We start from the raw sequence: 24565 nt of genomic DNA, 5'->3' as shown, positions 1-24565 counted from the left end.
TTGGTGCAGCCCGAAAACTTTTGACCAATAGCCGAGGGCTAATGGCAAAAAGGCGTTGAATCAGAAATAACTATTTTTGTTTTACGCGGTCAAATTGCGCATAATCAGTGTGTACACGTCATATCAGATGGGGAGCTATCGCGCTTTTCGTGACGTCGCGTGAGAGACAGGTGAAGTGGGGGTGGTCCAAAAAAGTTTTTGACCGATCGCGGCGGTATGATTGCAGAATTGGAATAGAAAAGTTTGGAATAGTTTTACGTTATAGCGCCCCTAATTTGTTCGCTCTTGGTAATAATCTTGCGTGCCGTTTTCTAGGTGGCCAACACAGTGCCGCCTCTGTGAAATATTTAAGAAGTTAGGCACGCTTGAGAAACTTTCCTTCGAAAAACCAGTCCCAACATCTGATATTCCTAAGGGCTTATAGCACTGTCCGCACGAGAAGCAGCGTCTCCCGATATACCGTCTAAATGATGTGCATCCTTTATTTTGCCCCCTCTCTTTGCTCGCTGTTCCCACGAAGTGAACCATGCTCGCTGCCACTTGCTTGCTTTCTTGACGTGTGCACGTGGGACAAAAGTGGTGAGAAAGGAGGAGCGAGACGACCAAAAACTATCGGGGACATTTTTCGAAAGTTGTGTTTCAATTCCGATCATCTCTTGTTCTATCAACGTTAATGATTTCATTGAGTGTGCAATGGGTGCAGTTTTTTGGTACTACATGGTTGAAGATCTTTTCCTGCGTGCTGCCTGAAGAATTAAAACGACCTGGTGAAGCTGTAAAGTGAGTAGGTCTCAAGAAAGTGGAATTTCGCTTCTCGGTGGCATGGGACTACGTGACTCTGACTTTTCTATAGGAATGCAGCTTCATTACTACCCACAAGCAAATGAGGTTTCAATTGTTCTTTCGTGGGTGGTTCAGCCATACTTCCTGAGACATGTTCAATACTTACTGTAAGTCTGACAACACTACTTGGGACACTGTGCTCTTATTTTCACGTGCTTGTATAACATTGCCTTGGAAGACAATGAAAGATTTTCGATTTTTTTCATGTTATTATTAGTTTATCCTGCCGATAACAATCATGTTCCCAAGACGCCTTCTAACAGCGTTACTATCCCGACGCCTTCGAGTGCACACCATTCTCTCAGGGCACAAAATGCACAGAGGAATGTTCACAGCTCGCCCGTTCTTACACAACGGATGACGAAGATTGCCAAAAGGCCCTGCTTGTTCCTGGTTAGCTCACGGCCATTTGGTTGCCACTGGATGCCGTTGTTTGGCTGTGGCACCCGATTTATCCTACATATTTCTGAGGCATTACTATAGCCACTTTCATATCATCGGCTGCTATTTGTCTGTGATGCCGTGGTGCGGCCTCAGACATTCTATGAAGATATGCGCCATCGCGGCATCGATAACGTACGCGTCAGTCACATGGAATTTATTTATTTATTTATTTGTGATACCCTCAAGGTACATAATTGTACATTGCAGAGGGGAGGGGCGCGAATACATTCGAAGAGTAAAAAATACAGGATTAGTTCAAGGAATTTCCAACGAACAAAAGCAATATGAAAAAAGTAGCAACACATTCATAACAAATCTCAGAGGCTTACATAACATGAAAATACACAAAGAATACACTTTAACAAGCAGACAATGCTGACGGATAAGTACATAATCATGCCGTTTGCTACCATACATTATTTTGTGTTGGTTAGTGCATTCTTAAAACGAGTGGGGTCACTGATGCTTACTAATGATGTTGGTAGGTTATTCCAGTCGACTGAAGTCCTAGGAAGGAATGATTGTGGGCACGCAACGGTGTTATGACGGGGTACGTTAACTTTATGTAAGTGGTCACGACGAGCCGAATAATAAAGTGCAGGTTGGATCCAAAGAGGGCGAAGAGATGCGTTGTGGTAGTAGATTTTATGAAAAAGGGAAATGCGCGATTCTTTTCTTCGATGAGATAATAATGGAATTTGAAGGGTTCTCTTCATTAATGTAACACTAGCAGTGCGATGGTAGTTAGCTAAGATGAAACGAACCGAGCGATTTTGCACCGATTCAATTTCGTTAATTAATGTGATCTGATGAGGATCCCAAACGGATGAGGCATATTCTAATTGGGGGCGGACGTATGTCGTGTACAACAGCCGTTTTAATGAAACTGGCGCAAGCGAAAAATTTCTCTTCAAATATCCTAAGGAGCGGTTAGCTTTAGATATTACATACTGTACATGCTGCTTCCAAGAAAGATCGTTAGTTATATGAATGCCAAGATAACGGTAGCATGTAACGGATTGAATGGGGCAGTCATTAAGGGCGTAGGTAGGGCAAGTTGTGTTAGAACGAGAAACCCGCATAGATTTGCATTTATTAATGTTGAGTTCCATGCACCAAGTGAGGCACCAGTTAGATATGTTATTTAAATCGGATTGAAGGGTAGCTATATCAGATGCATTAGTAACTTTTCGATATATAACGCAGTCGTCAGCAAATAAACAAATTTGTGAGGAAATGTTATCAGGTAAATCGTTAATATATATTAAAAATAAATGAGGACCAAGAACAGACCTTTGTGGAACACCGGATTCAACTGGAGCCGCGTGAGATGTGGAGTCATTAGTTACAACAAATTGGGAACGAGAAGAAAGGAATGATTGGATCCAGCTGAGTACTCCAGGGTCAATGTTGAGTGCGCTAAGTTTGTGTAGTAGCAGTACATGTTTCACTTTGTCAAAAGCTTTAGAAAAATCCAAAAATATGCAATCAGTCAAAAAACCGTTATCAAGATATACATGTAAGTCATTAGTGAAAGTTACCAGCTGGGTCTCACAAGAAAAAAATTTGCGAAAGCCATGTTGACCGTTAGAGAAAAAATTATTTTCTTCAAGAAAGTTGACGAGGTTAGAAAATATGATATGCTCCATAATTTTACACGGTACTGAGGTAATCGATATGGGCCTGTAGTTAAAAGGATCTTGAGTTTCGCCAGATTTGTGGATAGGAATAATCTTTGCTGTTTTCCAGTCATGAGGCAAGGATGAGGACAGGTACGATTGTGAAAAAATGCTCTCTAAGATGATAGAGGAATACTCACTAGTATTTTTTAGAAATTTCGTCGTGATTTCATCTATTCCACAAGAAGACGTAAGTTTAAGAGTGTCTATTATTTTTTTTATGCCAGTAGAGTTAAAAATTACGGGATCCATAGGAAAAAAATTGCAGCATGGTAGCCTAGGAAGGTCGTTATCATATGCTGAAGGAGTGAAAGCCTTTATAAATACATTATTTAAAATCGTAGCGCAGTGCTGCCGAGGTATAGGCTCACCGGAAGACGTGCTAAGTGATACGATTTTCGACGCACTAGGTCTTACTACATTCCAGAAGCTTCTTGGATTATTGATGAGCATGTTTGGAAGGGTATTATTGAAAAAAGAAAATTTTGTTTTCTTTATCGCAGATGAGTAGGCCGAGGCAGCTTCTTTGTAAGCCGACCATTTAGCCTGGCTTTCCGTGCGCTTAGCGGTGCGAAAATGACGTTTTTTTCTGTTAGATAGGCGTTTCAAAGATTTAGTATACCATGAAGCATTGTTATTCGAAAAAACACGCCTCTTCGGAATAAACTTGTTAACAAGATCGTGAATTTTTTCTTTTAATATATTCCAGTTAGTATCCAGTGAGCGCTCAGCAACTTTAGGCAGGTAATTATCAAGGAATAGAGCAAGTTCGTTGTTGATAGCGGTGAAATTGCCGTTTTTATAATCACGAATGGTTTTAATACTGTTTTGGGACGGTAGGATTGCCAAGCTAATGAAAAAATGCAAGACGTCGTGATCACTCAAGCCGGGTGAGTGTGTAACCTTAGATATGATATCTGTTGATGATGTTAAAAGAAGATCTAAAAGAGATGATGTGGTGTTCGTTACACGTGTAGGGGAAGTAACTACCTGAACCAGGTTGAAATCAGCACATACCTCTGCAAAATGCTTTGATTCTGCGGAAGTTGTATTTAGTAAAGGACACGTGCTTGACCAGGAAATATTCGGAAAGTTAAAATCGCCCATAAGTAATATTGGCGTTCCGGGGAAGCGAACACTTATCTGGCACAAGCAGTCATAGATGCTATCGCAAAAAGTAGGGGCTGATGATGGTGGTCGGTAACAAACACCGATCACAACTTTTTTGAAATTTACAGAAATGCAGCACCATACACATTCAATGTTGCATGATATGGATACAGGGAAACAGTCAAAGCATTCATTAACAGCAATTAAGACACCACCGCCTAGTGTGTTAGCGCGATCAGTACGGTAAATATTATACTTTTTATTGCAGTAGAATAACTCAGAGTTTGTTACTTTACTCGTCAACCACGTTTCGGGTATTGCAATTATGTCTGCATCACAATCATTTATTAGGCTACAGAGATCATCTTTTTTAGGTAAGAAGCTACGAATATTAGTAAAAAGAACCGGTAGTCTTGATATTATAGGATCGAGGTCGCTACCCCTTGCGTTATCCTATGGGCGCACTGTTAGGACATTGCGGCCTGATCTTAAGGATAGAACAGACGCCGCGGCATCATCTGGGGTACTGCTTAACGGCTTCAATTCACAGACCTTTTGCTCAGTGGCGTCGTATACATAGCATTTTTTACCAATTAGTAGCTTGTTATATCTTAATTTAAATGGTACATTGACTTTTTCCGTATTCGATAAGAGTTCTTCTGGCGTAGCGTGTAGCGGGACTGAAATCTTCACCAACAGAGATACTCATTTCTTTTAGCATGGGGCGGTTCGATAATATTTCTTCCTTCGTTTTTTAGGCAGCAAAATTTAATATCAACGGACGAGACTTCCCTGGACTGAATCTACCAATACGATGTGCACGCGATATGCTGTCACTAGTTATTCTGAGGCTTAGAGTGTTTGTTAGAATGTCCAGTATCTTTTCCTCCGATTGAACAGCGGATTCGGTGGCGATGTCCGTTAAACCATAAAAAAGTAGATTATTTCTACGAGAGCGGTCTTCCGCATCATCCAGTCGGGAGCGTAGGAATGCAGCGTCCTTTGCTATATTCCCAACCGCTTCACGCACGTCACCGAGGTCATGCTGCCATTTTTCAAATCTACCGGTCTGATTTTCTACCGTCGCAAGTCTTTCTTTAATTTCTGATATCGCTTCCGCCACCGTTTCCTGATGCGTTTTTAACTCTGTAATAGTGTCCAGCATTGCTTTTTGGTTATCCTCCATTCTTTTAGACCTTTGATTCAAATCGCGTAAGGTTTTCAGAACTTCGGATAATGTATCTGATGGTTGTTCTCTCGGAGGACCAGGATTACTCTCAACGTCACCGCACAAAAGCAATAACAAAGAACAAAAAGGACCAAGCACTGCTTCTGGGCATGGAAGCACGATTATAAATGGATCGTCGGATTTTAGTCTTGATATGGAAAGGCAACTGACCTGTGGAATGAACAAAAAGATGCGTGAGGCCATCATTCCTGTCGTGCGTCCATGCCCACTGAAGATTTCGTTCGGAGCGCTGGCTTTAAGCTGACTCGCTATCGGCGCAGCCGAAGACGCTGAAGATGCGCAGTGCACATCAGGTGACAAATGACCAGTGACGTAACCACCCTGCCAGAGGAGGGCGGCAGCGTACGGACACATGGAAGCTGGGAAAGCACCCGCCATTGCAGCTTCGTCGTAAGGGTCACCAACTGTACCGTTGCTGGTGAGGCACTGGTCGACAGGGCGCATCTCATTTGGTGGCAAGCAGCAGTCGCCAGGATAAGATGAGGTAGGTGAGGCACAGATGGCTTGAAACTTTGCTTCCGTGGTTAACGAACCATTGTAGAGAGCTCCACCGTGACGAGAGACAGCATGACATTCCCAGCCAAGGACCAGGGCACCGAATAACTGTGGAATGAACAAAAAGATGCGTGAGGCCATCATTCCTGTCGTGCGTCCATGCCCACTGAAGATTTCGTTCGGAGCGCTGGCTTTAAGCTGACTCGCTATCGGCGCAGCCGAAGACGCTGAAGATGCGCAGTGCACATCAGGTGACAAATGACCAGTGACGTAACCACCCTGCCAGAGGAGGGCGGCAGCGTACGGACACATGGAAGCTGGGAAAGCACCCGCCATTGCAGCTTCGTCGTAAGGGTCACCAACTGTACCGTTGCTGGTGAGGCACTGGTCGACAGGGCGCATCTCATTTGGTGGCAAGCAGCAGTCGCCAGGATAAGATGAGGTAGGTGAGGCACAGATGGCTTGAAACTTTGCTTCCGTGGTTAACGAACCATTGTAGAGAGCTCCACCGTGACGAGAGACAGCATGACATTCCCAGCCAAGGACCAGGGCACCGAATAACTGTGGAATGAACAAAAAGATGCGTGAGGCCATCATTCCTGTCGTGCGTCCATGCCCAATTGTACATATACAGGGTGTCCCAGCTAGCTTTTAGCCACAGTTTAATAATATGCCGAGTCATTCTGGAGGACAAGACCAAAGGCTTATTGTTGGTTGTTGGTATTAGCAAAGAACAGATTTTTTAGAGGTCAGCTCTTTGGCGCCCGTTCCCGCGTTTGGGGTCGCCGTCAGCCTCGCCGTTGTACCTCGCCGTAACCAGCCCCGTAGCCGGGGCCAGAGCGCTGCCATAGCTGCGCGCTCCCGGCGCCATCTCACCCCCACAGCGCGAGCCTTGCTCTCCCCTTGTCCTCCAAAGCAGGGTCACGTGTTCTCGCCTATCCTGTCGTCCCCTTCCTCCGCGCAGCGCTGTTGCGGGGACTCTCGCCGCTACCGTCCACTCCGTCTTCGTCGTCCCTTCTCCCGCTGTCGTGGCACTGCCGCGGTGCCGGCGGGGGACGCTCCTTGCCGCCTCCCGCATGATCCACGGCTCTCCGCTCCTCTGTCTCCGCGTCGCGTGGCTGTACGGCTCTCCGTTGTGCCTCTCGCTTCCTCGTTTGCGGGGCCCGTTCCTCCGTGGCATTTGACGCCACTGGCAATGCTTGCGCCTGGCTGTCTTACTGCCGCCTTCACTCTTGTCCAAAACCTCCCTTTACCTGGCACAGTGCCGTCGCGGTGGCTCGAAAGACAGTTATAGCGTTTGGTCCCCTTATTTCTACTTCCCACCCCAAACTTGTGCAGCCACATTGAGGCCTGTCTTTGAGTCAACGAGTATTTGACCTCTACTCAATACCCCTGTTCTCCATCCGTTTCCTCATGCCACCTTAGAAGCAACATTAAATAACTATACTCCCCTCCCCTTCGCCGCGGCGCTGACCCACTATACGAGGGCGCTTCGCCAGAGCGCAGGCTCAATAGCCACGGATCGTGGTGTGTGCTGCCCAATCCGAAACGCAGAACCACCTCCATTCGGCACTGCGCTCTGTTTGTGGTTGCCTGTTGTTGAAGTAAGGCAGCAGCTGCGCTCAAGATTGCATTACCAAGGAGCGTAATCCTTGGCCAATTTTTTTATTAATCTTGTTAATGAAGAATCAATCAAGCAGCTTCGCAAGTATTACCTTCAGCACGAGAAGTGGCAAAGCCTTCTCTCAAACATATAATTCAACAGCTTCTAATTTACTACTTCTTATGTAATCATTTCTTCTGCATCTTAAGGAAAACGAGCTAAATATGAAAAGAAGCACGTATCATGCCCGCTTGCGCACCGCGATTGCAGTTCTCTCAAACATGCCGAGCGTAAATGAACAGCGCATTTATCCTGGTGAACTCGCACTTCAAATGTGACTGGGTAGGGATGCAGGCGTCTGTTTTGTCCCTATCATGAACTGCTGCGACGGATAAAAGCACATAACGGGCGTAAATTAAGCGCCCAATTTCTGCATCGTCACCCTTTACCTTCCAAGCGGCAGACTCAATGCGATGTTTTTCATGCGTGGTATGTTTGAGAGCACTCCAATCGCGCGGCGCAAACAGGCGCGTCACGTGCTTCTTTTTAAGAAAGACTTTTTTAACGAGTTACCGCCACTTGTTCTGTATCGGATATGTTTCTAGCATCTTATCGTCGCCCGATACCGCTGAATTTGCGGCCTAAAATATGTGGGCACAGATGTGCGACTGGGACCACTGGTCACTGTGAGGTCCCGAGTGTATATATATATATATATATATATATATATATATATATACAAGCGAGAAGAAAGGGGTTAACTCAGGGGCCCGATTTTCATTAGTCATATTAAGAAGCCAAAAAACACTGAAACCAAGGACAACATAGGGGCAATTACTTGCGCTTAGTGCATGAAATAAAGAAACGATAAATTCATGGAAATTAAACAGGATGAAAAAGCAACTCACCGCAGTGGGAACCAATCCCAGAACCTTATATATATATATATATATATATATATATATATATATATATATATATATATATATATATATATATATATATGTGTGTGTGTGTGTGTGTGTGTGTGTGTGTGTGTGTGTGTCTATACATATATTCAAATAAAACTGTACCCAATAGCTGCACGATTCGAATAGCGGACCCTAGCGCAGCAGGCCGATGGTCCAACCAGTAGAACACGGGCGCAACCTCATCAGGCGGAATAGAACAACTTCAAGAATTTCAAATGTGCCAGCCAGCGCGTTGAGGCGACGGGAGGTTTATTGGAATATTGCGCATTTATATGAATACTCCATGCAGTCTTTCGTCATCGTCGATAATTACGCATAAAAATATTGCTTACTTCAGTGCTAATATGTTTCTTGGAGAACATTACTCGCATTAAGAGAATGCTTTCGCTTTGCGTCTAAATTTGAACGGCCGGTGGCGACATAATGTCTCCGCGTGTTCGCGTTACAATCGCACAGACTGGTACATAAGGAGGAGCTGCAGTTCGAGGCCTCAGGTTAGGCAGGTTTGCTTGCTGGAACAAATTGTAACACAGCTACGCAGACTCGGCCAGCTCATTCCAGTGGTTTCCCCCACATAGTAACGATGTTAGTACCTGTCGGTGCGGGGTTTCTGAAGCGAAGCACCGCTTCGCTCCCATCGCGGTAACATACCTCCACGTGTTAACCATCGAAACACAGCAGAGAAGCTCCTGTGAAGCGCTAATCACACAGAAGCAAGGAGGAACAGCGTACTCGCCAAGACTATATACTCAGTTTGGTCCAGACGCAGGAACAACGTGCAACTGCATGTGCGGCGCACGCTGCAGCTTAACGGTGGGGGCGCATAGAAGGGGCACTGCGGTAACGCCGAGGCTAAGCGACAACGCCGACAAAACCCTGCAGTTCAAAAGCACAAAGTGGACGCACATCGAGCAAGCCTTGAGCATGCCGCAGTACGGGGACGCGCGGCCGACGCAAGGCACCAACGCCAAATACACGCGGTAGTTCTAGGGGATGGCGCTCGCGGCCATCGAGCTCTCCATGCGTGTCTGCGCATGTCACGCCATGCATGTTTACTTAGCCAGCTTATATTTGCTGCGGTTCATGCTGCCACTATAGCTACGAGCCTTACTTTGCGTAAAAGTTTAAGATGTTGCAATCGCATTCATTGTTTCGCACTTATTGCAAAATCGTAACTTTTGAATAAATAAATAAATAAATATCCGAGGGCCCCTAAGCGCTTTTACGAGTTGTGAATGCGAAAAGATTAGTGTGCAGTTGAACGCCGCTGAGCGGCCCTTCACGTTTTGCGCTGCTAGTAATGTACCATAGCGGTACGTGCTGCTCGAGCGAGCAAGAGCAAGCAGCTGCAGCCTGCGGTGCCAACGCCGCGTGCTACCGACGTCAAGACGAGAAACTGACGAATCAGCAACGGCCGCTAAGGCCGGTGGGCGTGCGCAGCGGCTAAGCAAAGTGGGGGTCAGAGTGAGAGGAACGGACCGCGTGCCGGCTTCCTAGAGCGAGGCTGACGTGGCGTCGCGGCGGTGTCCTCTTCGCTCACGCAGCACCTCGCTCACTAAAGCGGCAGCAGGTGTTCCCTTTCGCCCGCTCTGTTCCGTCGAGGCGTGCTCGTGACGTGGCGTCGCAGCCAATGGGAATTTACCTGCCGTTTCGTCGCTACAGATAACAGGCGCCCGGCTTTTCACTCAATGGGTCATTTGACGCTTTCGCATCAATAAAATGGCCCAAAGGCCGGATTCGTAAAGAAGATATCTAGAACAGAAGCATCACAGTGTAACTATTAGGCCACGGACGCTTTTCCCCATACCGGCATGCCTCATAATCTGATCGTAGTTTTGACATCTTAAATCTTGGAAAGTAGTTAACATTATTTAACATTTCGTCATACGTAAAAATGTGGACAGATCCCGCAGATAGTGCAGCGAAATAATTTGAGCTCGACGTTCCTCCTACTCTCCTTACGCGAGCGGTTACACGGTAAAGTGCGGTGCGCTGTGAGCGCACCCTTATCTCACACGAACTCGCTAAGGAAGGCTTTGTCTTTCATCTACTTCAAGTGGAGGTTGGATCACCCTCCAACTCTTGACATCTAACAGTTATCCTTTTAGACGCAGAAGCAATGATCGCGCAACAAGTACCAAATCGGAAAACTCTTTAATTGCATATTTCCGAGAGCTCTCTACAACTTTCTCAATGGAAGTTTTGCCCTAAAGTTAACACTCGCGAAGTTGGTGGACGAATAGGCACTATTTATGCGAGTATGCGGAACACTAAAAAAAGTTTAACTTGCTGAATACAACAGCCTATATTATGAAATTGGTCGCGTCTTGCTAGAGTGGTTCAGTATATTTTTTCAAGTTTGCCTAAATTTAGCTGGAACACCCTGTATATACACTATCCGAAGGTTTCGCATTTTCTTTCCAATGATGCCAGCATGGCTAGCCTTTATGCTGGGGCCATTGAAATTGTTAATAAGGGAGGGATGTGAGGACATTATCATTGGCTCAAAGTTAGAGCTATATACTACGCACTTATACTACGCACTAGGTGCAGCGGTGGCATAGAGGTAGAACACCCGCCTCGAGTGCAAGAGGTCCGTGGTTCGAATCCCGGTGCCGGCAATTTTCGACCGGATTAAAAAAAAAATCCGCGTGTTGATAAAATTGCACAAACAGGCCTGGAGTGTGGCGTGATCCCGGTGACCAGAACCGGTAACGCGCTCCCTCACCAGAGAAGGATTGGCCACCCTGGTGCAGTACTTGGCCACAACCTCCTATATGAACACAACAATCAAACCCCGGCCCTCAGTACCCAGCAGCTGCGAAGCAACTGACCACGGCGGCGGTCAGACCTGCAACGCAGCAGAAGGTGCTAAGAATCACTGGCTCAGGACAGGCCGCCATTGGAATATGAACGTGGCAACGTTTAACGCTAGAACGTTACCTAGTGAGGGGAGTCTAGCAGTGCTATTGGGGGAATTAGAGGGCAGCAAATGGAATATAATAGGGCTCAGTGAAGTTAGGAGGCCAAACGAAGCATATACAGTGCTAAAAAGCGGGCACGTCCAGTGCTACCGTGGCTTAGCGGGGAGAAGAGAACTAGGAGTCGGATTCCTGATTAATAAGAATATAGCTGGTAACATACAGGAATTCTATAGCATTAACGAGAGGGTGGCAGGTCTTGTTGTGAAACTTAATAAGAGGTACAAAATGAAGATTGTACAGGTCTACGCCTCTACATCCAGTCATGATGACCAGGAAGTCGAAAGCTTCTATGAAGACGTGGAATCGGCGATGGGTAGAGTTCAACTAAATACACTATACTAATGGGCGACTTTAATGCTAAGGTAGGCAAGAAGCAGGCTGGAGACAAGGCAGTGAGGGAATATGGAATAGGCACTAGGAATAGCAGGGGAGAGTTATTAGTAGAGTTTAGGGAACAGAATAATATGAGGATAATGAATACCTTCTTCCGCAAGCGGGATAGCCGAAAGTGGACGTGGAGGAGCTCGAACGGCGAGACTAGAAATGAAATAGACCTCACACTCTGTGCTAACCCTGGCATCATACAAGATGTGGACGTGCTCGGCAAGGTGCGCTGTAGTGACCACAGGATGGTAAGAACTCGAATAAGCCTAGACCTGAGGAGGGAACGAAAGAAACTGGTGCATAAGAAGCCGATTGATGAATTAGCGGTAAGAGGGAAAATAGAGGAATTCCAGATCAAGCTACAAAACGGGTATTCGGCTTTAACTCAGGAAGAGGACTTTAGTATTGAAGCAATGAAAGACAATCTTGTGGGCATCATTAAGGAGTGTGCAACGGAAGTCGGTGGTAACTCCGTTAGGTAGGATACCAGCAAACTATCGCAGGAGACGAAAGATCTGATCAAGAAACGCCAATGTATCAAAGCATCTAACCCTACAGCTAGAATAGAACTGGCAGAACTTTCGAAGTTAATCAACAAGCGTAAGACAGCTGACATAAGGAAGTATAATATGGATAGAATTGAACATGCTCTCAGAAACGGAGGAAGCCTAATAACAGTGAAGAAGAAACTAGGAATTGGCAAGAATCAGTTGTTTGCGTTAAGAGACAAAGCCGGCAATATCATTACTAATATGGATGAGATAGTTCAAGTGGCTGAGGAGTTCTATAGACATTTATACAGTACCAGTGGCACCCACGACGATAATAGAAGAGAAAATAGTCTAGACGAATTCGAAATCCCAAAGGTAACGCCGGAAGAAGTAAAGAAAGCCTTGGGAGATATGCAAAGGGGGAAGGCAGCTGGGGAGGATCAGGTAACAGCAGATTTGTTGAAGGATGGTGGACAGATTGTTTTAGAGAAACTGGCCACCCTGTATACGCAATGCCTCATGACCTCGAGCGTACCGGGATCTTGGAAGAACGCTAACATAATCCTAATCCATAAGAAAGGGGACTCCAAAGACTTGAAAAATTATAGACCGATCAGCTTACTGTCCGTTGCGTACAAAATATTTACTAAAGTAATCGCAAATAGAATCAGGAGCACCTTAGACTTCTGTCAAGCAAAGGACCAGGCAGGATTCCGTAAAGGCTACTCAACAATAGATCATATTCACACTATCAATCAGGTGATAGAGAAATGTGCGAAATATAACCAACCCTTATATATAGCTTTCATTGATTACGAGAAAGCGTTTGATTCTGTCGAAACCTCAGCAGTCATGGAGGCATTACGGAATCAGGGTGTAGACGAGCCGTATGTAAAGATACTGAAAGATATCTATAGCGGCTCCACAGCCACCGTAATCCTCCTAAAGCAAGCAACAAAATCGGAATAGAGAAAGGCGTCAGGCAGGGAGATACGATATCTCCAATGCTATTCACAGCGTGTTTACAGGAGGTATTCAGAGACCTGGATTGGGAAGAATTGGGGATAAAAGTTAAGGGAGAATACCTTAGTAACTTGCGATTCGCTGATGATATTGCCTTGCTTAGTAACTCAGGGGACCAATTGCAATGCATGCTCACTGACCTGGAGAGGCAAAGCAGAAGGGTGGGTCTAAAAATTAATCTGCAGGAAACTAAAGTAATGCTTAACAGTCTCGGAAGAGAACAGCAATTTACAATAGGCAGCGAGGCACTTGAAGTCGTAAGGGAATACATCTACTTAGGGCAGGTAGTGACGGCGGATACGGGTCATGAGACGGAAATAATCAGAAGAATATGAATGGGCTGGGGTGCATTTGGCAGGCATTCTCAGATCATGAACAGCAGGTTGCCATTATCCCTCAAGAGAAAAGTATATAATAGCTGTGTCTTACCAGTACTCACCTATGGGGCAGAAACCTGGAGGCTTACGAAAAGGTTCTACTCAAATTGAGGACGACGCAACGAGCTATGGAAAGAAGAATGATAGGTGTAACATTAAGGGAGAAGAAAAGAGCAGATTGGGTGAGGGAACAAACGCGAGTTAATGACATCTTAGTTGAAATCAAGAAAAAGAAATGGGCATGGGCAGGACATGTAATGAGGAGGGAAGATAAGCGATGGTCAATTAGGGTTACGGACTGGATCCCAAGGGAAGGGAAGCGTAGCAGGGGGCGGCAGAAAGTTAGGTGGGCGGATGAGATTAAGAAGTTTGCAGGCACGGCATGGCCACAATTAGTACATAACCGGGGTTGTTGGAGACGTATGGGAGAGGCCTTTGCCCTGCAGTGGGCGTAACCAGGCTGATGATGATGATGGTACTACGCACTTAAGAACGTGAAAACATTGCCTAGGCAGTACGCGGCAACGTGCGCTATACAGGTTATGGAAGGTATACTTCATGCAGACCACTGTCCTAGGCTATGCCGGGTACCTAAAAGCACGATCACTGCTTTTTGGTACTTGCTATTTATGGTGGGATACCGGAGGTATTGATACGCTTACGTGAGGAAGAAGTGTTGCAGAAGTCGCTTTCGTGCAACGCATTTATTCCGCCTTTAGTAGAAATCCTTATAATGTATGCAGCTAAGCGTGGGTTCGTTAAGCTGTGCCCAATTGTCTCCCAGTACAGCCCAGTATTTCCGTTGTTATTCGACAAAATCACTATTCCGCTTTGAGTCAACGAACCTTCGGCCTGCGAGGGTCGCCACAGACACAGTAAGCACCCGTGAAAGCGAATTGTGTCCACTACAAACTTCCACATCGAATTCATACAGACAAAGCTCGATGCCAGTTTGTAGGTAACTTGCTGATGTTGGCTAAACCTTACATATTAAAGAATAGCATAAAGTTGCTATGCGACACGTGGTTTCACATCTGTTAATGCTTATTTCATCCGCATGTTCCGTTGTATGATCGCTCGGTATAAATGAGAACGGTTAACTCCAGTTGTAGACTGAAAGATCGAAATTTGCGTAAAATCTCGTGGGTTCGAAATTGTACTTTTACTGACGCTTCATCTAATCTTCACAAACTCATTCAGTGCCTCCCAGGTGCTTATCAGCGAGTCTGTTGGCTTTGATTAATGAGTGAGTTCGCCTACCCACGCTCCTACGACGGTACTGATGAGTAGTTTTGTGTTTCAGAGCGTGTACCGAGTCAGGATCTACAAATCAGCGCAGGCATCTTTTCTATCTAGTGTTACGAAGTCCAGACACTTTCGTGATGGTTTTTTGCAATCTTTCAGGCGGCGCTCCCTTCTTTCAGAGGTCCACAGGTCTCATACAGGTCTTCTGAGAAAGTCTATTATGCCGTCAAGACTTTCTTATTTACAACGTAGTTTCAGTTTTATTCTTCATTAATTTTCCCTAGTGTGGTAGGATGGCTAAACCACCGCTCCTACCTTTGTAGGCATGGCCATGGATTATTGCCGCGATTTCTTCGAGCAACGTACACGAGCAGTCTACACCCTTGCTGAATCATCTGGGAAACTAGGCATCTGACAGCTCATTTGACGATCTTCGGTGGACAATGGTGACGTAAGCAACTATAAGCCTACTAAAGAACCGACACGACGATGGGCACAGCAGCGGGCACGGCAGTTGTCACGCTGGCAGGATGGCTAAACCACCACTCCTACCTTTGCAGGTTGGTGTACAAACTTATGCAGTTTGTTGCAAAATCGACAACAGATTCTTGATTGTCGTGCCATGCCCTCGCATGTGTTGGTCTATTGTGGTGGACTGTTGGTCGACATTACTGCTACTGTTAACTTCCGGGGATGTAGAGGGAAACTCGGGCCCGAAGACTGCTGAATTGTTACAACAAATCTTGGATAATCATAAAGAATCTGATGACAAAATGAACACGATTAGAAAAGAAGTCGCTGAGCTTAATATGAAGGCTGAAAGAATGAACAGGCATCTTATGGCCATGCAGGAAATGCAAAAGAAAATTGAGAGACTAGAAAACGTAGTTCAACAACAAGCTGAATGGCTAGTGGATAATGAACACAGAAGCAGAAGAAATATGTACTAATTTTCGGTGTTCCCGAGGCCAGAACTGAGACGAAAACAGGTTTGCGGAACGTTGCCGTAGATAACATTCTCAGAAGCTTGTTGGGGGTAGAAACTAAATCGATAGAAAGAATTCATCGCATTAGTAAACAAAAAGAAGGCCGGTTAAGACCAGTAATTATGAAGTTCATGGATTATCGCGAAAAAGAGAAAGTGATGCGCTACTGTAAAAAATTTAAAGGGCAATTCTTTCAGTATCAATAATGACTACTCAAAAGAGACCGTTGATCTGAAAAAGAAATCATGGGAAAGTAGTGCGCCGGACCGAGCTAAGGGGGCACGCGTATCACTGATGTATGATAAACTAAAGATAAATGGACACACGTTTGCTTGGGATCAAGAGCAAAATGAACGGCGTCTGTATAAAAGCCGCACTGACAAGATCGATAATGACGAAACAACTCTAACAGCAAGTGTGCATGACGGGCATGAATCCTTTGACTCGAATAGGTCTGCGAGCAGTTCAAGAAAACTGCCCCTTTCATAGCTACGAATTCTTGTGCAGAATGCCCGTAGCATCGTTAATAAAGTCGCAGAACTAGAATATATTTTATTAGCGCATAGTCCCTATATAATATTACTTACAGAAACATGGCTGCGTGAGGGAATGCGCAGTGATTACATTGTTCCTTCCGGGTACAAATTCTTTAGCTGGGACTAATATTCACGAGGTGGCGGTGCTGCCATCATAGTTAAAAATTCCGTCCAAGCTTCTACGATTGAATGTAATGTTCCCGAAAGTGTATGGTGTAAGCTTACATTCGAAAACAGAATGTACTTCATCGGCGTAGGATACAGACCACCTGCGTTTTCACCAGCATTTCTGGATCTGCTAAGGGAATTCTTGGTTGACCGTGGTAACAGGAACACGAGGCTGATAATGGCTGGAGACTTTAATTTGCCGCACATTAACTGGCAAAATTTATTTCCCGGCGAAACAGAAACAGTTAGCTCAGAAAAGCTCTTTGAAATAAAATTGTGTCATGGCTTGGAACAATTTGTGCAAGAACCAACTAGGGTTACAGAAAAGTCATTATCGGACCTTCTTTTCCTATCGCACAACATAATAGATTATGCATTAGATATATTGGAGGGCATATCAGGACATAAGTGTTGTCTTTAAACATACAGACCAGTGTGTGCAGTGTAGGGAGACCGCTTCTTCAGGTAAAAGGAAAAGACTTTAAAAATGCAGATGACACCACCCTCATCGATTTTTCGGAATTACAGTTTAGTTACTTCGAGCCGGCATCGAAGTGCGAGTCTGTGGAGCAACTGTGGCAAAGATTTAAAAGTAGCATCATAGCTTGCGCCGAGCGCTTTGTTCCAACTCGTATTAAGAAAACGCGCGAACGAAACCCCTGGATAACACGCAGCATTATCCATATGAAACGGAAAATTAAAAGACTACGAAAACAGAAAGTGCGAGCGATTGAAGTTGCAGCTATAAAAATTGAGATGAACGAAACTTTTGTGAAATCGAAAAAACAGTTCTTTGATCACACGCTTGCCAACTTTCTTAAAAAGTTCACCACACAAATTTTGGCGTTACTGCAATGAAAGAAATGAAAAAAATTGAATAGATCGAACATGGAGGAAAAGTCCTGACATGAGTTGAAGACTTAGCTGATACTTTCAATCGCTTCTTTCAGTCTGTTTATACAACAGACAAAGGTGATAAGATAGGCGAATACATGAACGGCCACATGAGGACCCCTATGGAACCAGTTATTATTGGCCGTAAAGGTGTTTTACAATTGTTGCTTGAAGTAGACGCGAAGAAGGGAAGCGGACCGGATGGTCAACTGAATTTTTGAAACGATATGCCGATTGGGTTTCCTTTTACTTAGCGATAATATTTGCGAAGTCAATTGAAACTCATTCACTTCCACAAACTGGCGCAATGCAATAGTAATCCCTGTTTTTAAAAATGACAACCGTACGCAAGTAAACAATTACCGAGCCATATCCTTGACGTTGGTTTGCTGCAAGGCCCTAGAACACGTTATTGCAAAACATATTATTAGTTTTCTTGACACTAAGAAGTTACTTTCCACAATCCAGCATAGATTTAGGGGTGGTCTTTCTACGGTGACACAGTTAACAGAAACACTCCATGATTTCTACGTGAACAGGGATGCACACCTACAAACAGACGTAATAAGTGTTGATTTTAGGAAAGCTTTCGATAAGGTTTCTCACCGTAAATTGCTTTTTAAGCTCGATAAAATATGAATAGGTAAAGAAGTAATACAATGGATAGAAGTCTATTTATCTATGGGTCAACAGTCTGTAAGGATTGAGGATTACATTTCAAATCCATTGCGTGTGTACTCTGGGGTTCCCCAAGGTTCCGTTTTGGGACCAATATTGTTTCTGTTGTTTGTTAATGATATCGGTGCACTAGTTGAACCGCCTGTTAAAATGAAACTTTTTGCCGATGATTGTTTGATCTATTCCCCAATAGGTTGCGAAGGTGACCAAATTAATCTGAATAGACGTTTACAGGCATTAGATGAGTGGTGTTTAAAATGGGACATGGAAATAAGCTATTGCAAAACAACATTTACGCATATTCGCTAAGTAGGCGCGAACTTTCCTTCATATACGACATCGGAAACCATCCTCTGAATAATGCAGCTTCTTTTAAGTACTTAGGAGTCAGTATTATGCACACATTGCAATGGCAATCACACATTGATAATATATGTTCCAAGGCAAACCGAAAGCTGTATTTAAAAAAAAAAACTGGAATGCGCTACACGGGACGTGAAATTAACAGCCTACAAAAATTTTGTACGACCAGTCTTGGAGCCCGCTTGTGTGGTGTGGTCCCCTCATCAGAAAGTCCTGAAATCTAAAATAGAAACAATACAAAGATTGGCAGACCATTGCATATGCGGTAAATACCGACGCATGGAGTCTGCTATAGCCTTGTTAAAATCTTGTGAACTGGAGCCTTTGGAGGAACGCAGACGGAAGCATAGGCTAAAGTTTCTTTTTAAAATCATGAGTGGGCGAACAAAAATAAACAAGGATCCATATCTAGAGCCTCCAGGAAGGAGATGCGATCATCTAAAAAATAGCAGAGCTATTCAACCTTATTGAACACGTACTGATGCTTTTCGTTTCTCCTTTTTTTCCTGAAACGATTGAAATGTGGAACAGATTGCCTAATGCAGTTGTGAGCAACGAGGGCTCTGCCGAATTCGAAAATGCGTTAGATATTTTCTTTTGCGAGGATGTATACTAAATTTTTGCTGCGAGCATTCTCGTTGAGTTTTCTTTGTATAAGTACTGTTCTTTGCTCCTTTTTTTCTTGCTGTTGCTGTTGTTAACTACCAAGAGCGCCAGTGAATTTGTATGTTACATAGAAAGAAAATTATGTATCATGTGTTCTTGACACATCACCCGCCTGTAATGACCCCAAGAACGGGGTTGACAGTATCAAATAAATAAATAAATAAATAAATAAATAGAGATGCGAGAGATTTCATTCCCGTCCTCATAATTGCTTTTCTTACACTACTCTGTTTAACTTCATTTTATGTGATGCGAGGTAATCTTGCTCGCTCCGCGAAACACACGCTATTTAATTATAAAGATGCTTTTGTCTCCCACACTGAATGAACTACAAAACGTTGAATCAAAACTCTGCAGTATATTTATTAACTTTAACTGGTCTAAAGCACCAATCTTGGCATTGGAATGCCAGCCATTGTAGTGAAAAGCGGTTCCTCTTCGTCTTTTGTGACTCGTTTAAACGTTAACAACAAAAAAGAGGAGGGACACGCAGAGACCTTATCAGAGGCGTGGGATGAGCGCCTCTGTCTGTCTCACGTTTTCCCTTTATATGTATACAGGGTTTCCCATCTAACGTCATCCAGAGATAAAAAATATGCGAATGCCACGTACTGAACAGAACCAAAGTTGTGCCGTTTGCCGTCGCTTGGAGATACTCCTTTTATTTTTTTGATTCCGTCTAATTAAATAATTAGTTATAGTTATTTATTCAACTTCTCAAATACCATAATCAGATTAAAAGTGTTAATGGGAAAATTGTAGAGGAGTACGAAAAACTCCAGAGGCAGCTTTCTGTTTATCAATACGTGCTACATAAAAGTGTTTTTCCGAGCGTGAAAGAAGCCCGCGAATACACGCTAAGTGGCTCGAGCGGTCATTCACGCGAGATGTTCGAACGACGACGGCGAGTGACGGCGACGAGCAACGTGTTTCGTTGTCGCGGAGGGTCATCTGTCGCCGTCACTCGTCAATTCGCCGGCTCTAGAGCAGCTAGAAAAGTTCGCGTGTAACCTGGAAATGCGGGCGGCGACTTCCGGCGGTTCGTAACAACATGGCAGTATCCAGGCCACTCGTTTCGAATTCAGTTTGCTTTCTGTAATTAATATCCCTCTTTGCGGCAAGAAATTAAACGTAAAATGAGCCTTCGCTTAGTGACATCTCACGTGGAGGACAGAGTAGTTAGGATAATTTTTTTTCGTTTTGATTGATATCGCTGGTTTCTTTTGATGCCGTTAGGCTTAACAAAAACCGGAAACCGAAAAGCGTCGTGTGCTTGCTGCAACGCCAACGTCGTGTGCTGTGCTGTACCTTCCTTACGAGACAACGCTAGCAAACATGGAAAAGCATGCAGTCGGCGAACGAAGACATTGAAAAGGAGCTATATACAAATCCAGCTGTAAAAACCGAGCTGCTTGAAAGACGTGGCGTGGCATCACGTTGGAACTGCAATGCGACGCTGCGGTGAGTTGAATTTTACACAGATGAAAGCATGCTTTCTATGTTTTGTATGTGTAACCTGTTTCAACTCGCACCAAAGTATGCCAGCTGCAAGTGGGTAAGGGCCGCACGGTTTTCGTACGGTTCACAACATCAAGCGAATCGGCATTCATAGGAGGTGGCGTTTTGAAATCGCAGGCTTGAGTTCCCTCTAGATTATTAACCAAACAATGTTTGTGCAAAGGCTAACCACTTATCCCTCATATACGCGCTCGATGCGTGCTTATTTCATTGGGAATAACAAACGCAGCATCGTTTCCGCAGTGGGCAAAGTGAAGGCCCGATGGAAAAATCTTAGAAATTCGTTCAGCATAGGGTCTTTAAAGCTCTCCATCCTGTGCGGAAAAGTAGCGCTGGTGCGGAAGATTCCTAAGTTGATGAGTTGGCGAGAACTTGGTTGTTTTACTAGCGTCTACTGTTTTTCATGGACTCCATTGCCGGCCGGCCGTGAGTTATCTGTACGCGTATAATTTTACTCATCTACCTTAAAGATATCTCTTCTAAAAGTTGCTTTGCGAACCACTTTCACGGTTTGGAGCGTGAATGTTGCGATGTATCACATGGAATTTAAGACTCCGTATGCATATGTATGCGCGTTTGTCATAGTCGATATCGAGTGGAAAGGAAACTTTCTAGTTCCCGTTTCATTGCGGCCGCGTTGGCACCTATGTAATGCGCTTTCCAGTACCGTGAAACTATTGTTCCCGTGCTGCATCACAAAAACGAACATGTTACATGATGTGTGCACGCGAAGTACGAGTTGTAAAAAAACTGCCACATGTTAGTTCTTTGTGATGTTTGTCGAAGTCACATTTCTTATCTACTCTTAATTTTTTGTTGTAAAATGAACTATTTAACCTTGCCGTAGATTTTGTCATTTGCTCTCTATTTGACATGAAATGCAAATACCTTTGATTCTAGCCTAATATGTGACATTGGTGTGCAACTACATGCTCTGTGAAAACTGTGCACCCCTACAGAGCGAGATGAATCACATGAATTATTTATATGGACACATGAACAGGCGCAAAAGGATGTCTTCTAGGCTCGTGTAATTTGTTTGCATTCAACACCAACCAAACAACTTTGTCACAGCATTCATTATAGTCTATTTCACTGCCAAAGGTGTGTGCAGCAATTGATAACAGTCACAAGTTGAATATATCTGTGTACCAACTGATAAAAAAATATACTGCTCTCGGCAAACATTATTATGTATAGGTGTGTTTGAAGCTGCTCAGTAACAGAAAAAAGAAAGAAATTATATCGAAAACTGAAAAATAGAAAAAAAAGAAAAAAAATTACCGACGATTACGTTACTTCCTAATGCGAAATTTGAGCGCAGCAAATAAGCTGTTTCACCTTTTCGATAGATTGAGGCAAAGAAATCGAGCAACACATGTATGCGCTATCACAGAACTTTTTTTTTATTTTTCACACGTATTCCTTTAACAAAGACTCCATTAACAGTTCTTGACAGTCATGAAGGAAGCTTTGTGGTCGGAGAAATAGACTGATATATGTTCGACTTGGTACACCAATGCTTGATTCTCAAAGACGAGATCTATACAAGTGCCTCGCGAGGTTGTCACAGCCGTGGGACGCGTTACGAGCGAGAGGAACGGGATGTTCTCCCGCATAAGTGTTAGGAAATTGCTGTTTGTCTTTATGTCAACATTAAAGTCCCCCACTACTAACATCGGTGTGGATCGATGGACGGTTAATGCGAGTTGCAGGAAGTGCACGACGTCTTTCGTGAGTGCGGTAGCGGACTCACGAAAGCGGTATCAGTCGGTCGCTGCTAGCGCTGGGGGGATGAAAGGGGGGCGGAGCTGGTTACGAGGCCGACGACGACGCGAAACCCAGGAACGGACGCCAAAGAGCCATTTGTGTAGCCAGCCCTCCTTCACAGTCTCTCCTCCTCCCTTCCATCATCCTCCCTCGCCCGGAGAGCCGACAGCGCGCATGCGCGGCGGCGGAGCAGCGGCGCATGCGCGGCGGCGGAGCGCGGCGGCGGAGGCGAGCTGGTTACGAGGCCGACGACAACGCCGACGACAACGCCGACGCCGACGACGACGCCGACGCCGACGACGACGCGAAACCCAGGAACGGACGCCAAAGAGCTGCGCTCTAAAAAGCAAGTGACAGAGAAGGGGGCCCAGCTGGAACGCACCTTCCAAATTTGCGCTGCTCCCTGTATAATAGTTTGCAGGTCGTTCACATCTTTAGCATGAGCCGGGGACGGACACATCAATTTTTGATTTTATGAGCGAAAAATTGCAACATAGTACGTTAGTTGCACAATGAAAGCAACAAAACAGTGCAAGTGGTTCATGCATCCATGAGTGCTCCAGAAATGCGCCTTCCTGTTCCGTGCTTGTCACCTGCATTATATCCCACAGCTGTAACTTGTTGCCTTTGTTCTTTTTTGTTTTGTTTTTTGCCTAGGTATAACGATCCAGAGGCTGCAACTGAAGGCTTATTATGATGTTTGAGTTTACTAGTTTTCACCTTTTCAAGCACAAAACTCTTTTTGCCATGTTTTCACTTCATCTGGCGACCACATCTACACGTATTGGCGATCTTGTGTGCTTTAGTGCAGGCTCCTATTTCCTTTTGGATATTTTGGCGCACGTATTTTACCTCCACAAAGCAAAACTCCAGTAATATTACAGCGGGTATATTTCCTGCTGAGTGCTCTCATTTTAATACTTCTTTTCTCTGCAGCAGCTCGGAAATCTTCAGCAGCTGCCTGCCGAGGAGGGCGCCAGCACTGACCAAGAGGCCACTACTCCTGGGGCTACTGCGGAAAACCTCCTTGCGGAAAATGTTAAACGAAACAAGCTTGCCATCAAGGCTTGAGGTGGACCTTAGACTAAACAAATGGGCCAGCACAAGCTCTGGACCAGGTGCATATGGCAAACAAAGCCAGCCCAGAGAAATTTCTCAACCATAGGAAAGTACTCGGAACCGCAAAAAACCCTATGACAATAAAGTTGCCACGCTGGGGTCAACTGTGAAAAAATGGTCTGACGAGGCGGAATATATTGGCCAAATTGGAGCTTGAAAGCTGACGCGTTGCCCAGAAAGTGCACGAGAAGCAGTGGATATAGGCCTGCTGCAAACAGCAGCAAAATACCTTCATGAAAGGAATTCTTGTGACTGACCTCGCACGAACTTTCAGCACGCACACAAGTTGTGAAAAGGCATAAAGGCTAATTGGGCCGTAACAAAATTTTAGTTTGAATAAATGGTACGTAAGTCCCAGCTCACCGCATCTGAAAATTTCTAGCATACCGCGGGCAGCAACGGGCGTTTAGGCTGGCTCGCGCTCCGAACAGATTGCGTTTGGAGCGTCACGACGGCAAGACGCACTATCGCAGCACCCCCCAGTGGCCGCGGTATTGACGCTATGCAACAGTGTGGCCTCTGAGATTGCGCGAACGCACTATTGCAATATCGGAAGACGTGCCGAGGGGCTAGCTGCGCGCTAAGGCAAGGGTCACTTCCTGTGAGCGTAATGGAGGTGTCCTTCCTTTAAGACGTCCTTCATAGCAAGTTACCACCAATTTTTTAGTATCGGGTACTTTTCTAGCTTCCCATCGTGGGGAGATCCCGAAGCGTGCAACCTAAAATTGTGGAACGATACGTGCTACTGGGTCTGTGCACCTGGGCCCGCGGGTAGCTGTGATTTTCCGAATGCATATCTATATCCATTGTATTCCACAAATAAAGATAAACAAAATTGCCCGCTGGTAGAATCCGAACAAGGGACCGCTAGCACGGCACCCGATGCTCTATCAGACCACAAGTGCATTCCCGTGGTCCATGGTATAATAAAACAGCTTTAAGCATTTTCGCTGGTTCACGCCAGCACGT

General features: G+C 44.8%; 1 long non-coding RNA gene across 2 annotated transcripts; it reads left to right on the top strand.

The window, feature by feature from the left end:
• The first annotated feature begins 3808 nt into the window (after positions 1–3808).
• LOC139052530 (uncharacterized) lies at positions 3809–23646 on the top strand. 2 transcript variants are annotated; one of them, XR_011509950.1, is made up of 4 exons: positions 3809–6262; positions 15222–15458; positions 20426–20650; positions 23417–23646. It is a non-coding gene; the product is annotated as an uncharacterized lncRNA (long non-coding RNA). The 2 variants fall into 2 exon arrangements; XR_011509949.1 differs by having other exon boundaries at positions 3810–6262; positions 23414–23646.
• The last annotated feature ends 919 nt before the right edge of the window (positions 23647–24565 follow it).

Source organism: Dermacentor albipictus, unplaced genomic scaffold, assembly GCF_038994185.2.
Source record: "Dermacentor albipictus isolate Rhodes 1998 colony unplaced genomic scaffold, USDA_Dalb.pri_finalv2 scaffold_26, whole genome shotgun sequence".
Lineage (NCBI taxonomy): Eukaryota > Metazoa > Arthropoda > Arachnida > Ixodida > Ixodidae > Dermacentor > Dermacentor albipictus.
The sequence above is the reverse complement of the archived record's forward strand: the minus strand, read 5'-3'. Positions and strand labels throughout refer to the sequence as shown.